The following is a 15,203-nucleotide window of genomic DNA, read 5'->3' on the forward strand; positions in this document are numbered from 1 at the left end:
TTTTATCAAAATAAATTAAAAGGGTTTTAACATATCAAATATAGTTTCAAGAAACATAGTTTTTTCATCATATGCTACTTAAAAGTTGGTTAAAATGTTTATTGTTAATTTTGAATAATGATTTATTATTCGATAAGTACTACATATTTGAAATAACTTTACTTAACAACTTCTAGTATATATTTATTTAACTTCTAGTATATATCTAGTATATACTGTGAAACAGTGCAAAGTGAAAAGTTGTATAAAGTACTCATAAATGTTTCTGATATATATTAATGATTTTAAAAACAACAGCAACAAAAAGATTTGATTTTATTCCGAATATGCTTAATTAGGAGTGGATAATTTATGATTACGGAAGGATTTACTTAACGAAATCATATAAAACTGAATAAATTAGCGAAGAGAACATAAATAAAGACAACTTTTAGAAAAATCTAAAACAATGTGGGAGAAAATATAGGGAGAAAGTATGTATAGAAACTGCATCAAATTATTTTTTACATAATATAAACGAGAAACTGGAGACATTTTTTTGCTACCTTCATATATATAAGGAAAAGCGGGTTCTGGCGCATTGACCCATTCCCATACTTAAGGATGCATAAAAAAATGGCGAACACTTCATATCATGACAAAACCAATACAGTCGTCTTTAAAAATCAAGAAGAAGTATAAAAATAATCATGTTATTTGTATACCAGTTCTTCAAGATACCTGTTCTTGTTTATTGCCTTGTTTTGTAGTGTCCGATGGCAAATGTTCTGTGAGTGCCATCATTCGTTCGTATCCTCTTGTCGTCATTAGCGCTGAGTGCGACCTTGTTAATTTCTTCAGTGTAAACGTCGTGAAGATGAGATCTGAAAACGTTCATGGTGGCGAGCTTTTCTTTGTTATTTATTAAGCAGTCACCACAAGGTATTGATAACTTCTTGAAAGTCATCCCCTTCCTGTAATTTTTTCAAGACGTAAAGACACAAGTGACCGCAATAAGACGTATTACCAAACTGTACTCTCTCGCTGTTGTAAAAGACTGGGCTTTTTAAATAATCAATGACCTCAACAAGAGGAGGCTGAGCATAAGAGTCGAAGCTGTATTTTTTGTCACCGTCTTTATACCAGCACACCCAATGAAACCCACCAGTGCTTGAATCTCCTGTATTCACAATACCACATTCTTTTTTTCTTGGCTTTTTTGGTAACTCATCCCTGACAAACACGCCTCGAAAGTTTTTTAATTTTAACTGTTTAGCAGCCTTTATCAATTGAAAGTTAGTTAAAGCTTCATTAGGTAAAACAATTCCTTCTACGTCAATCCATTGAAAGTCGATCATTTTTTTAATTTCTTAAAAAGTTTATCCGAATTTTTTAACAAGCGATTTTCATAGAATAGCACCTAAAAAGGGTATACTATTAAAGGGTGAGTTAGGTCCGAGTAATAAACCAGCTCCAACAGATTGATAACCTTTTCCAGTTTTAATGAAGAGTCCATCACCGTGAACATTTTTAGTCCATGGGGTGATAAACAATCCATCTCCACCTAAAGTTTTTATCTTCATTCCTTTTCCATTTTTGCTCATGTAAAAAAGACCTCTTCCTGCAATTTTATCAACCATAGCAGAGCCGGCAGAAGAACCTACACCTGCTAACAATCCAGTGGCGAGAGCAGGAACAACCTTTGTGGCAAGAGTGCTGCCTATCATACCTAGTAACGGTAAAAGAGCTCCGATGAAACCTCCTTCTATTTTCGAGTTGTATGCAATTTGTCTTTTGCTCCATTTAAGAGTGACTCCTTTACCAGCTTCATACGCTTTTCTAATTTTGTTCAATTGTGAATTAGTGATAGCGAGAACATGTTTACCGTTCAAGTCTTGATGAGAAAGCTTAATGCTAGTATCGGTTTTATCATGCATAGCTTTTTTAATTTTATCAGATTGGCTCTGCGAGATATTAATTTTGATATTTTGATAATTGCTCATTTTTTATGTATTAAAAATTATTTATTTCACTTCTCGAATATGATATCGCATTGTAATATCCTCTCCACGAAAATCAACCAAATCTCCATTCTGATCAATGATGCGAGTAACCATTGTTGAAATTTCAAACAGTTTAACAGGAAGATAAATCAAATGCATTGGTCTCTCGATAATTTTATAGCCAGGACTAACATTTGGATAAAAGGAGTAAATGCAATTTAATTGGGTTCCATTAATATAGGATGATCCGATAACGTTGTTAACGATTCTGATGGTGTTAATGCTTGAAATTCTAACGATATGATCCGACTCGTATTCGGAATTGGAATTTAATTTTCTTTTAGTAAACCCTAAAACTGAAGAGATGCTATTCTCCACATTAAAGTCAATCAAATAATTCAAGCCAAGTTTAATGGTTGATTTTAAAGTATTAAGATTGATTCCAATTTGAAGGTTGTTTGGAGAGTAATTGATTTTATTTGCAATAATATAACTTCCACGTTGAGCTGTTTTTATTGTGTTTAAAATAGACTTTTGCAAATACTCATTGATGCCTTTAATCTCATAGCTTCCTAATGGAATGATAATGTTCTCCCAATTAGCTCCATTGTTCATGCTGTATTTGAAAGAATTGTTTTTACTGTTTACATTTGGAATGCTGTTGTAAGTCTCAAGACCGAGAAAAGCCATTTCATAACTTTTTCCTTCGTCAAAAACGATTTTATCCAAAAAATCAGTGGTGATAACACTTGATTTTCCATCTACATCGATGATTATACCTGACATTTTTTAAATAAGAATTATTTTTTAAATTGTTTTAGAAAAATAAAAAATCGTCAAATCCGCTTCGGTACTTTCCCTCGTTCTTTTTAGAAGAGAGATTGATGACGGCAAATCCGTGAGGTTCATTCCAGCAATGATTGCAAAAGGCTTTAAATTCTTCTATTTTCATATCGCAGGAAACGTGATCTTGATAAATGTGATTAACGCTTTTTTGGTCTTGTTTAAAGAGGCAAATAAAGTTGGCATTTTCTCGGATGGTATGTCTTGGAATCTCAAAATAGTTTTGAGCGAGGTAAAAGCAGTCGACGTTAGAATGTCTTCCTCGGATGTAATATTTTTCGTACTTGTTTTGATTGGTTAATTGCAAATCGTAAAAGATCATCAAATTGTTTTTGGTCGAGTCTAAGGATTCAGGTTCAGGCACATCATCAGCCGTTTCAAAGAATTGACACTCCATATCATCATTGTCGGAATATTTTTTTGAAATTTCCTCAATAACATCTTCAGGGTTTAAATTCAATTTTTCCATTTCGTCTTGTACATCATCCGTTAACAAATCAACAATATCCTTTTTAGGAAGTTTATTTTCGAATGATCTTTTGAGTATTTTGTATTCAGGTTGAAATAGTGATTTGCCAAAGACTTGCAAGCGGCTGTAATCTAGCCAGCCAGGTCTTAAAAGTAAATTGAGTAGTAACGTTGTTTTTCCGCAACCAGACTTTCCAACGATGATTCCTCGTATACTTCTAGGTAAAAGCGCGCTGTTGTTTCTTTTGGTTTTCCCAATTTTACATGACAATTTCATCACTTCCATTTTTTATATTTAAAAGGCTTTTATATATGTTAAAAATGTACTGCGTTAAGTGTAGAAGAGAGACTGAAACCATTCACTTGAAAAACGAGATCACAAAAAACAACAGACCTATATTGAAAGGAATATGCAACTCTTGTGGGATAAGCAAATGTAAGTTTGTTTCTTCTCATACGCCCAAAGGATCATCTTCGCATGCGGTTAATGGAGGAGACTTGGTGGAATCGATCAACAATTTTTCAAAAAAAATAAAGCTTCCATGGGCAAAGTTTCCAGGAGAAATGCACGTTCCAGGTATGAACTTTGCAGGACCTGGTACCAATTTAGATAAAAGGCTCACTTCCACGGATATGTATCAAGAGTGGAGCAAACCGGTGGATAGAGTGGACAATGCTGCATATCACCATGATTTAGCTTACAAGTATTTTAACGACAAGCAAAACAGAAATTTAGCAGATCGAATGATGCTTGAAGAAATGGATTCTATACAAAATCCTACTCAAAAAGAAATAAGCGAGCGAAAAATCATCGAACCCATCATCAAAGCCAAAGCCAAATTCGGATTAGGTGTGAGTGATTTGAAATGGACGGATCAGCTTGCAGAGGAGCTTCATAAACCGGTGATTCATCATTTTAAAAGAAGAAGGGTGATTGTAAACGACATTGATGAAATATGGGCCGCAGATTTGGTGGATATGCAATCGTTTTCAAAATTCAACAAGGGCGTAAAATATTTACTCATGGTGATCGACGTGTTTTCAAAGTATGGATGGATCGTTCCGTTAAAAAGCAAAACGGGTCTTGAAGTGGCAGAATCGTTGAAAAAGATTTTTGGTGAAAGAAAATGCGTCAAATTGTGGGTAGATAAAAGAAAAGAGTTTTACAACAAGCACGTGAGAGCGTTGGGTGTGCAATTATACTCCACTGAAAACGAGGAAAAAAGTTGTGTTGTCGAGCGATGGAACAGAACGATGAAAGAGAGAATGTTTAAATATTTTTCAGCCAACAATACCAATAAATACATTGACGTATTAGATGAGATGGTGAAAAATTACAACAACACAAAGCACTCTTCTATCAAAATGACACCAGTGGAAGCTAGCGATGAAAAGAATAAAGGTAGGGTATGGTGGAATATGTATGGAAAGGATCAAACATTACCAGCAAAACCGAAATTTTCCATGGGTGATCAAGTGCGAATCGTAAAAAAGAAGTCTCATTTTGAAAAGGGGTATACACCGAGATGGACTGAAGAGGTTTTTACCGTGTCAAATGTTCAGCATACGAATCCGCCCACGTATAAAATCGCTGACGCTAACGGTGAAGAAATTCAAGGCACCTTTTACGAGCAGGAGATGCAAAAGACCCATCAAGACATATTCAGAATTGAAAAAATCATTCGCAAAACCAAGAGCAAGTCGTTAGTCAAATGGTTGGGATATCCAGACTCGTTTAATTCATGGGTAGATAATAATGAATTGTTAAGTTTGCAAAAATGATCTAAAAATTTATTTTTAATATGTAAAATGCATGCTCCTCACAAGTTTTTTAGAAATGTTACCTCAGCAGAAGTCCACAGTTTGGATTTGCAATTAAAAATTTTGGAAGAGAGGGTTAGAGAGTTGGAGGAAAGAAGACCAAACAACATTATTGTGTCTACGAAAACGTTAGATCATCCACCTTATTTCAACGTTAACGAACAATATGAGATTTTTGCCCAGAAAGACATTAAATTTGCTGCTCTCTCACATACAATGATAGCTTTATCCATTGGGCTGAATTTGGAGAAAGGTGTTGCAGTGATAACATTAATGAATAAAATTACTGATCAATTGAATTATAGAAAAAACGAAGTTATTATTTCAGAGTCTGTAGATGATGTTATTATGGACGTGAATAGTAACAGCAAACAGGACGTGATTGTTAAAAAAGGAGAAAAACTTTGTAAGATTAGTTACATTGATTTAAAATAGTTTTTTTCGCTTAATAAAAATGGAAATATTGAATGAAAAACTTTATCCAGTTCTTCCATCAGCTCCTATAGATGAAGGAGGACATGTTTATAGGCTTCAGAAAATAAGCGAGATTCAGAAAGAGATAGAGAGTGAAAAAGCAAAGCGAGTTCATCTAAGCAAAAAGTACCATCGCGTGTTTAGAATCATTTCGAATGTGGACAATGTGATGCAAGGATTATGTATAGCACTAGGTGCGACTGGAATAGGGCTTTTGTCTACGATTATTGCCAGTCCAGTAGCGATTGCGTGTGAAGGTATGGCTATTGGCATGGGGTTTTTATCGATTGTTGGAGGTCAAGTCAACAAAAAGATGGTATTAAAAGCGGAAAAGCATGAGAAGATCAAAGTGTTGGCTGAGTCGAAATTGAATACGATTAGTGAGCACATTTCCAAAGCGTTGATAGACGGGAAAATAAGCGATTCAGAGTTTCAATTGATTCTTGATGAGCTTCAAAAATTTAAATCCTTGACGGTGGAAATACGAACCAAAACCAAAAAGGGAATAGATGAAGTTACTAAAGAAAACTTGATTCAAAAAGGTCGAGAAGACGCGATTCAAACGTTCAATAACCTTTTTAAGAAAGGATCAACGTAGTCGTAAAAACCAATTTATGTTTTTTTTCCACGTATTTTAAAAAGGATCAACGTAGTCGTAAAAACCAATTTATGTTTTTTTTCCACGTATTTTAAAAAGATGTTTTTCTTTAAAATACAAGACCTAAATAAAAGGGATGAAATTGTGAAAGAAATTAATGACAGACGAAAGAGAATTTATCAGAACAGCATCAACGACAACATTTCAGATGTTAATTTTCAAGCTGATTTGAGCAAGCTGTTCAAGCCGATCATAGAGAGCAATGAAAAGATGATCAAAAGCCTGTCAGTCGATCAAAAAAAGAAAAGACCTTTCGAAGTGAACAAAGTTGGAGATAAAATGTATATTGGAAAAATGGAGGTTGAAATAGATGGAAATGATATCATTGTCGGTGAAGAAAAGTATAATGGAACAAAAGGTCTTTGGGAACTGATGACTGAATTAACAATACCAAAGAACTATACCAATGAAGATTTGCAAAATTATGAAAAAATTTTAATGGACAGTGATGCTATAAGATCTGATTCGCAACCGCATAAACCGAAATCATCAAGAAGACCTAAGTATCAACAACTTATTGCTCCTATTTGCGAAAAAATGATGCGTATTGAAAAAGGTAAAAAAGGTCGCGGTGTCATTATTCTTCCAAGCGATCCTAATGCGTTGGTGGAAAAGCTTGAATTGAGTATAGCTGCTTGGCATGCTGGAAACACGGCTTCAAGAAACGAGGCTGTTGCTATTTGCGATGAGCTGTTGAGACAAGGAGAGATTAATAAAGAGGAATATAAATCGTTAATGAAGGCTATTGATAAAATTATTTAAAAAAATTGTTTTATTTAAAAAAAATGCTCATTGTGAACAAAAGAAGATATGTGAAAAAGAACGTTGTTGGTGGAGGTGGTATTGTAGACATGATTAAAAATTTCATAAAAAGAGCAGCTGCGTCAAGTGTATCAAAAGCAACAGTGAATTTGCTTAAAAATGCTGCTACAAGTAAAATTGGGCAAGAAGCGATTACAGCTGCAAAATCTGCTGGGACAGAGTTAGCCCTTTCAGCCATCTCCGCTGCTAAAGACGTGGCTATTGATAAAGGTAAAAAGACCATTGAAAAATTAAAGACTGGTTCATCTATTCAAATTAAGAAAATGTCTAAAAAGAACGCGATTCGAATCCAAGACCTGGTGAAAATGGGGCAGGGCATGAAAATGGGGCAGGGCATGAAAATAGTATGAAGATAGCATTTTGTTGCGATGACTTGCAATGAGAGACATTTAAATGAATTAAATAATTTTTTTATTATATAAAAAAATGATAAGTACTGAGCGATTAAGAGTTACTGAGAACCCAGAGTATGATATTGGTATTGAAAAAGTTGATTTTTTTGAGTACCTTCCAACCAATCTCGATTTAAATTCTTCAGGCACGATTACTTTTGAGATTGACTGTCAATCGATTCAAACAGTACCATCAGAGGCTTACATTCTTACTGAAGGAGTGTTGAAAAAGAGCGATGGAACCTTTTATGATGCTAAAGACAACATTGCACTGGTGAACAACGCTTTGATGTATTTGTTTAATGATGTGACTTATGACTTGTCGGGAGAGCAAGTGGAAAGAGTGATGTATCCAGGTCCAGCCACCACCATACTTGGATTGATGAAATATCCTTATGGATTTCAGTTTGCTGATGGATTAAAACAGATGTGGTATATGGATACGTCAAATCTTGTTGGAAATTCAGGATTCAATGTTAGACGAGACCACTTGTTTGCAGACACTACATCCGTTGGAGCTTTTTCGTTTAAAATTCCGTTGAAGCACATTTTTGGATTTTGCGAAACTTATGACAAAGTTGTTTATGGGTTTAGGCATACCATCACCTTTACTAAGAAAGAATGTGATGATGCGATTTATAGAGCGGAGAGCGTTAGTGCAGGAATGATCAACCTTAAAAAATTCAGACTTTATATGCCTCGCGTTGAATTGGATATTTCGAAAAAGACTGATTTCATGAATTTAATAGCTCAAAAAATCCCCATTCAAGTGGCTTATAAATCAAACAAATGTGAAAGACAGCTTATTCCAGCCGGTCAAACAGAATTTACCTGGTCGCTTGGAAGAGTTACTGACAAAAGCATTCCAAGATTTATCTTGTTCGGACTTCAGACAAACAGAAATTCCAGTCAAACAGTTAATCCGTCACTATTCGACCATTGTGATGTTAGCAATTTTTACGTGACTGTTAACGGAATAAAGTATCCAAATTACAATTACGACTTGAATTTTGGAGAAAAGAGAGTGGTCATGGCTTATTCAGATGCGTTCTCTTTTGATGAAAAATATTACGGCACAAATGAACTTGTTTGTCAATCTGGGTTAAGCTTGCTTGAATATATAAAATTATATCCGTTGTTCTTTGTGGATATCAGCAAGCAAAAAGAAAGAGTGGCGTCGGAAACAGCTGAATTAGTGGTAAACCTTAAATTTCGAACTTCAACTATTGCAAATACAGTTATTTTTGCAGTGGTGATCTCTGATAAATTGCTTAAATTTGTTTCAGATGGAACCAACATGACTGCTGTTTATTAAGATGTCTTTTCAGGAAAAATTGAATTGACTTAAAAAAAAAATCTTGGTATAATAAAATGAGATATACAACATCGTATTTGAAAAATTTGTTGAATGAAAACGGCGTTAGTAAAACAGCAGATGATTTAATAACGTTGATGATGCTTGCGGTTGAAAATAATTTGATCAGTAAAGATGAGATTTTAGAAAGAGCAAAAGAAAAAAAAGTAAAGCCTCCTCCAAAAGAAAAAAAACCTGTTGATCCAAAATGGGAATGGCTTAGTTTAGTTAAGAAAAAGCCCATCACTGTGAGAATAACCAACATTGAAACGGGTGAGGTGACTGAATACAAGTCTCTTTACAAAGCGATGGCAGGAACTGGACGTGGATGGAGATATTTAGAGCGTCGAGATGGAAAGGTGGATGATGGAATCAAGATTGAATTTTTAAATTCTGAAAAGCTTGAAAAACGTAAAAAGCAGCAAAATTGATTTTTTAACTTTTAACATGTTAAAAAATTGACTTAAATAAAAATCTTGGCATAAATAAAAAGATGGAGAGGAAGTATGTGATTGAATTTGATACCATGGGTCGTGCGCATCTGTTTGATGAAGAAAAAGAAATTCATGCGACTGGATGCGAATTTACTGCACATGACGAGTGGGGAAGAAAGTATACGATTAGATTTGATGAAATGGGTCAAGCACATGTATACGACTCAATAAGCGAAATTTTTGCCAATTATCTTGTTTCATAAGTTTTTAATTCTCCCGCGAAAAGAATTAAAAAACGGTAAAAACTTTTCGAAGAAGAAAATATGCTGAAAGTGTGCCAAGATTTAAAAAAATTGAATTGACTTAAAGAAAATCACGGCAGATATAAAATGAGTCTCCATTCTTCAAAAAAATTAATTGCTAAAGAGAGAAAACTTGAATGCATCGAAAAAAATTTTCTTTCCCTTAATAAAATGGGTGATAAAACTGATGCTAAAAAGCAAAAAGCAAAAACTTTCGCCAAAGAGCGAAAAATTGAAAGTGGCTTAAACAAAAATCTTTCCGTAATAAAAATGGAAAGTAAAACTGTGAAAGAATTAAAAGAAATTGCTAAAGAGGAGAAAATAAGAGGATACTCTAAAATGAGAAAGGAGGAACTTATAATGGCTTTGCAGCCTCCTAGAGTTGTCTCTGCTCCTGCTGCTCTTCGTAGACGAACGACTGAGGCAAGACCTTTGCCTGAAAGACCTACCGTGGTGAGGTTTGTTAAACCACCTGTAAAAGTTTCTGTAAAACCGACAAAAGTTTCAATAAAGCCGACAAAAGTAAGGTTTGCTGTTGGTTCTGAAAGACCTGTGCCTGCCCCAAGACCTGTGCCTGCCCCAAGACCAAGGTCTGACGACTTGATTTCATTCGAACCTTCTGCTCTCTTGCAAAATAGGATGATAAGAGATGAACCCTCTATTCTTAACACACCGGTTATCGATTCAACAAACGTTATTACACCTAGACCGGTTCCTGCTCCAAGACCTTTATTTTCAAGTCTGACGGCAGTTTCAAAAAGTGTGGCGTCCTATGTTAAAACTAAGTTTAATGATATTAAAGAATGGATAGATCCCTACGTTCCTGAAATAGTCAAGAAGAATGTAAACGAATCAGTGAAACAAATCGATGAAAAGATAAAGTCTATCAAATCACTTGTATTAAAAACAGTGTATAAACCTCTCGCGCCAAAACCTTTTACAGTAAAGTTTAATATGACTAAGCATTCAGCAGAGCGCTCCACCAGACTGTTTTCATACGAGCCGTCTTCTCGATACCAAGACATTGTTCCTTTTTTAAACTTGGTAAGGGAGTCTGCTATTCAAACCATGGAAGGAGAAAGAAACACAAAGGTAAGAATTGTTTTAGTCTGTGAAATGACTCGCGTAAGCATCTTAACAGGTGAGGAAACTACTCAGACGGCTAACTTTTCATCTAATGCGCAAAGATTATTGGAGGGTGATGATGTGAGAGCGCTCATGACTGAAATGGAAGAAAAAATCTTGGAACGTAGCGCTAATTACAACAAGATGGGATCCAATTGCGTCTTGTCCAAGATTTTGAGGATGGATATAAGCTTTGTTGATTATGAACCTTTCAAGGGCTCTTCCTACATGGAGCTGCCTCTCAAGTTGAAAAACAAAAAAGCCATCATCAACATGAAAAACGATGACGATCAATGTTTCAAGTGGTGCGTCACCAGAGCTCTTAACATGAAAAATAGAGACAACGAAAGAATTGACAATGAGTTGATTGAACAATCGAAAAAGCTCAATTGGGAAGGAATGGAATTTCCTGTAAAGACCACTCAAATCAAAAAGTTTGAAGTGAATAATCCTGACATCAGCGTGAACGTCTTTCACTATGAAATGAATAAGCCTCAACCTATGCAAATATCCAAATTTCATGATCGAAAACACTGTGTTGATTTGTTGTATATTTCAAACAAAGACAACAGCCATTATTGCCTTATTAACAATTTCAGTCGGTTTGCCGGCTCCTCAACAACAAAAGGAAAAAGAAAACTTCATTTTTGCAGAAATTGCATGCATGGTTATGACCAAGAAGAAAAGCTTCAAATTCACAAAGGATACTGTTATGAGAACGCTCCAATGAGAATTGATCTTCCAAAAGAAGGGTCGACCCTTGAGTTTAAAAACTACAACAATAGTATGAGAGTTCCGTACTGTGTCTATGCCGACTTTGAAAGTTTCATCAAACCCATCGATGATAACACTGAATATAATAATAAAGAATCGTACACCAAAAAATATCAAAAGCATGTTCCAAGCTCCTTCTGCTATTACATCATAGGACCTGATGGTTTAAAAATTAAATCTTTTGAGTATACAGCCGAAAGCGATAAGGATGACGTAGGTAAAAAGTTTGTTACCAGTCTTGAAGCTGACTTTATAAAGATTTGCTGTGATAGTTATTCACTTAAACAACAATGGAAGAATAAGCCAATAAAGACGGATGAGGACAAGAAGAAGTATGAAGCTGCAACCGAATGTCACATTTGCAAAAAGGATCTTAATGGTGATAAAGTGTGGGATCACTGTCATTTGACTGGAAAATACCGCGGTGCTGCTCATGATGCTTGCAATAAAAAATATCGAATTCCAAAATTCATACCAGTCATTTTCCACAACTTGTCTGCCTATGACAGTCATTTGTTCATCAAGAGATTAGGCGGAAAAAACGGAAAACTCAATTGCATACCCAACAGCGAAGAAAAATACATCAGCTTCTCAAAAAGCATCAAAGTGAGAGATTCGATTGATAAGAAAGGTAATCCGAAAAAAGTGTATAGAGATTTAAGGTTCGTTGACAGCTATAGGTTCATGCAAAGCTCGTTAGCAGATTTGACTAGCAACCTTGTTAAAGATTTGTGTGAGGAGTGCTCTAAATTAGACGCTAAGACATGCAAAAAGGACTGCCTTGATAAGAAAGGTAAAAAATGCAAGTGCAAAGACAATTGTAAAGACTGCGCTCATAGAAGATTTAAAAAAGGAGACATCATGTGCAAACATCTCAATTCATTCTACAGCGGAGAACAAAGAAATTTGCTGCTAAGAAAAGGCGTTTACCCTTACGAATGGGTGGACTCGATTGAAAAGTTTTCCGAAACGCAATTGCCATCCAAAGAAGCTTTTTATTCTAGACTAGATGATAAACACATCAGCGATGAAGACTACGCGCATGCAAAAAACGTTTGGAAAGTATTTGGATGTGAAACCTTTAAAGATTACCACGAGCTATACAACGAGTCTGACGTGTTGAATCTTGCCGATGTCTTTGAAAATTTTAGAGACACTTGCATGGAATATTACGGTCTCGACCCTCTTTGGTATTACACCTCTCCTGGTTTGGCTTGGGACGCTATGTTAAAGGAAACTAAAATTGAGCTGGACTTGATCACCGATATTGACATGCTCAACATGATCCAAAAAGGAATACGCGGTGGAATCTGCATGATCTCGAATCGACTTGGAAATGCCAACAACAAATACATGCCAGACTATGATCCTTCACAACCATCGAAATTCATCCAGTATTTAGACGCCAACAATCTTTATGGATGGGCCATGAGCAAACCTCTACCTGTTAGAGGATTCAGATGGATGAATGATCTTCAAAATTGGCGTAGCATGCCATGCATACTTGAAGTTGACTTGAGCTATCCTGAAAGTCTTCACGATTTACACAACGACTACCCTTTGGCTCCTGAAAGATTAACCATTGGAAAAGTACCCAAGCTCGTTCCAAATTTAAACAATAAAGAAAAATACGTAGTCCACCATGAAAGCCGAAAACTCTATGAACGATTGGGTTTAGTCATCACTAAAATTCATCGAGGAATCACCTTTGAAGAAGAACCTTTCATGAAACCATACATCGATGGCAACACCACTAAAAGAACAAAAGCTAAAAACGAGTTTGAAAAAGAATTCTTTAAACTCATGAACAACTCCGTCTTTGGAAAAACCATGGAAAACATTCTAAAGCACGTTGATATTAAACTGGTTACCACAAGAAAAGAAGTCTTAAAATTATCCAAAAATCCTCGTTATGATCGGTACAACATTTTTGATGAAAACCTCACTGCCATTCACATGAAGAAAACACAAGTCACTTACGATAAACCAGTTTACTTAGGAATGAGCATCCTCGACATCAGCAAGACTCTCATGTTTGAGTTCCATTACGACTACATCAAACCTAAATACGGTGATAAAGCCAAGTTGCTCATGACCGATACCGACTCGCTCATTTATGAAATCGAAACGGAAGATTTTTACGAAGACACTGCTGATGATGTTGAACCCAAATTTGACACGAGCGACTTTCCAAAAGACCATCCTGCTATTCAAAACGTTGGATTCAAAGTAGGCTTAAATAAAAAGATTATCGGCAAGTTCAAGGATGAGACCGGTGGTAAACAAATCACACAGTTTGTCGGGCTTCGACCTAAGCTCTACTCTTATTACATCCCTGAAGAAAAAGAAGATGAAGATAAAGAGCAGAAAAAATGCAAAGGGGTCAAAAAGAACGTTGTCAAAAATAAGATTACTCATCAAGACTACTATGACTGCTTGCAGGGTAAACAAGAAAAGCTCGCCACCATGAACGTTTTCAGATCTCATCTTCACGACGTTTACACCGAAGAAATCAACAAAGTCGCACTCAGCGCTAACGACGACAAAAGAATTATCTTAGATGACGGAATTCACACCCTTGCCATCGGACGCTACAAAACAAGGCAATAAACATCTTGAAGAACTGGTATATAAATAACATGATTATTTTTATACTTCTTCTTGATTTTTAAAGACGACTGTATTGGTTTTGTCATGATATGAAGTGTTCGCCATTTTTTTATGCATCCTTAAGTATGGGAATGGGTCAATGCGCCAGAACCCGCTTTTCCTTATATATTATCATTTCCATCTATTTCAACCTCCATTTTTCCAATGTACATTTTATTTCCAACTTTGTTCACTTCGAAAGGCCTTTTCTTTTTTTGATCGACTGACAGGCTTTTGATCATCTTTTCATTGCTCTCGATGATCGGCTTGAACAACTTGCTCACATCAGCTTGAAAATTCGTATCTAAATTGTTGTCATTCACGCTGTTCTGATAAATCCTCTTTCGTCTGTCATTGATTTCTTTCACAATTTCATCCCTTTTATTCAGGTCTTGTATTTTAAAGAAAAACATCTTTTTAAAATACGTGGAAAAAAAAACATAAATTGGTTTTACGACTACGTTGATCCTTTCTTAAACATGTTATTGAACGTTTGAATCGCGTCTTCTCTTCCTTTTTGAATCAAGTTTTCTTTAGTAACTTCATCTATTCCCTTTTTGGTTTTGGTTCGTATTTCCTCCATCAAGGATTTAAATTTTTGGAGCTCATCAAGAATCAATTGAAACTCTGAATCGTTTATTTTTCCATCTATCAACGCTTTGGAAATGTGCTCGCTAATCGTATTCAATTTCGACTCAGCCAACACTTTGATCTTTTCATGCTTCTCCGCTTTTAATGCTAGTTTTTTGTTGACTTGCCCTCCTACAATGGATAAAAAACCCATGCCAATAGCCACACCTTCACACGCAATCGCCGCAGGACTAGCAATAATGGTTGACAAAAGCCCAATTCCAGTCGCACCTAAAGCAATGCATAAGGCTTGCATTACATTGTCCACTTTCGAAATGATTCTAAACACGCGATGGTACTTTTTGCTTAGATGAACTCGCTTTGCTTTTTCACTCTCTATCTCTTTCTGAATGTCGCTTATTTTCTGAAGCCTATAAACATGCCCTCATTCATCTGTAGGAGCTGATGGAAGAACTGGATAAAGTTTTTCAATCAATATTTCCATTTTTTTATTAAGAAAAAACTATTTTAAATC

This window comes from Hydra viridissima, unplaced genomic scaffold (genome assembly GCF_058129835.1).
Source record: "Hydra viridissima isolate aposymbiotic clone 2 unplaced genomic scaffold, HvirCarnegie_v1 scaffold_2, whole genome shotgun sequence".
NCBI lineage: Eukaryota > Metazoa > Cnidaria > Hydrozoa > Anthoathecata > Hydridae > Hydra > Hydra viridissima.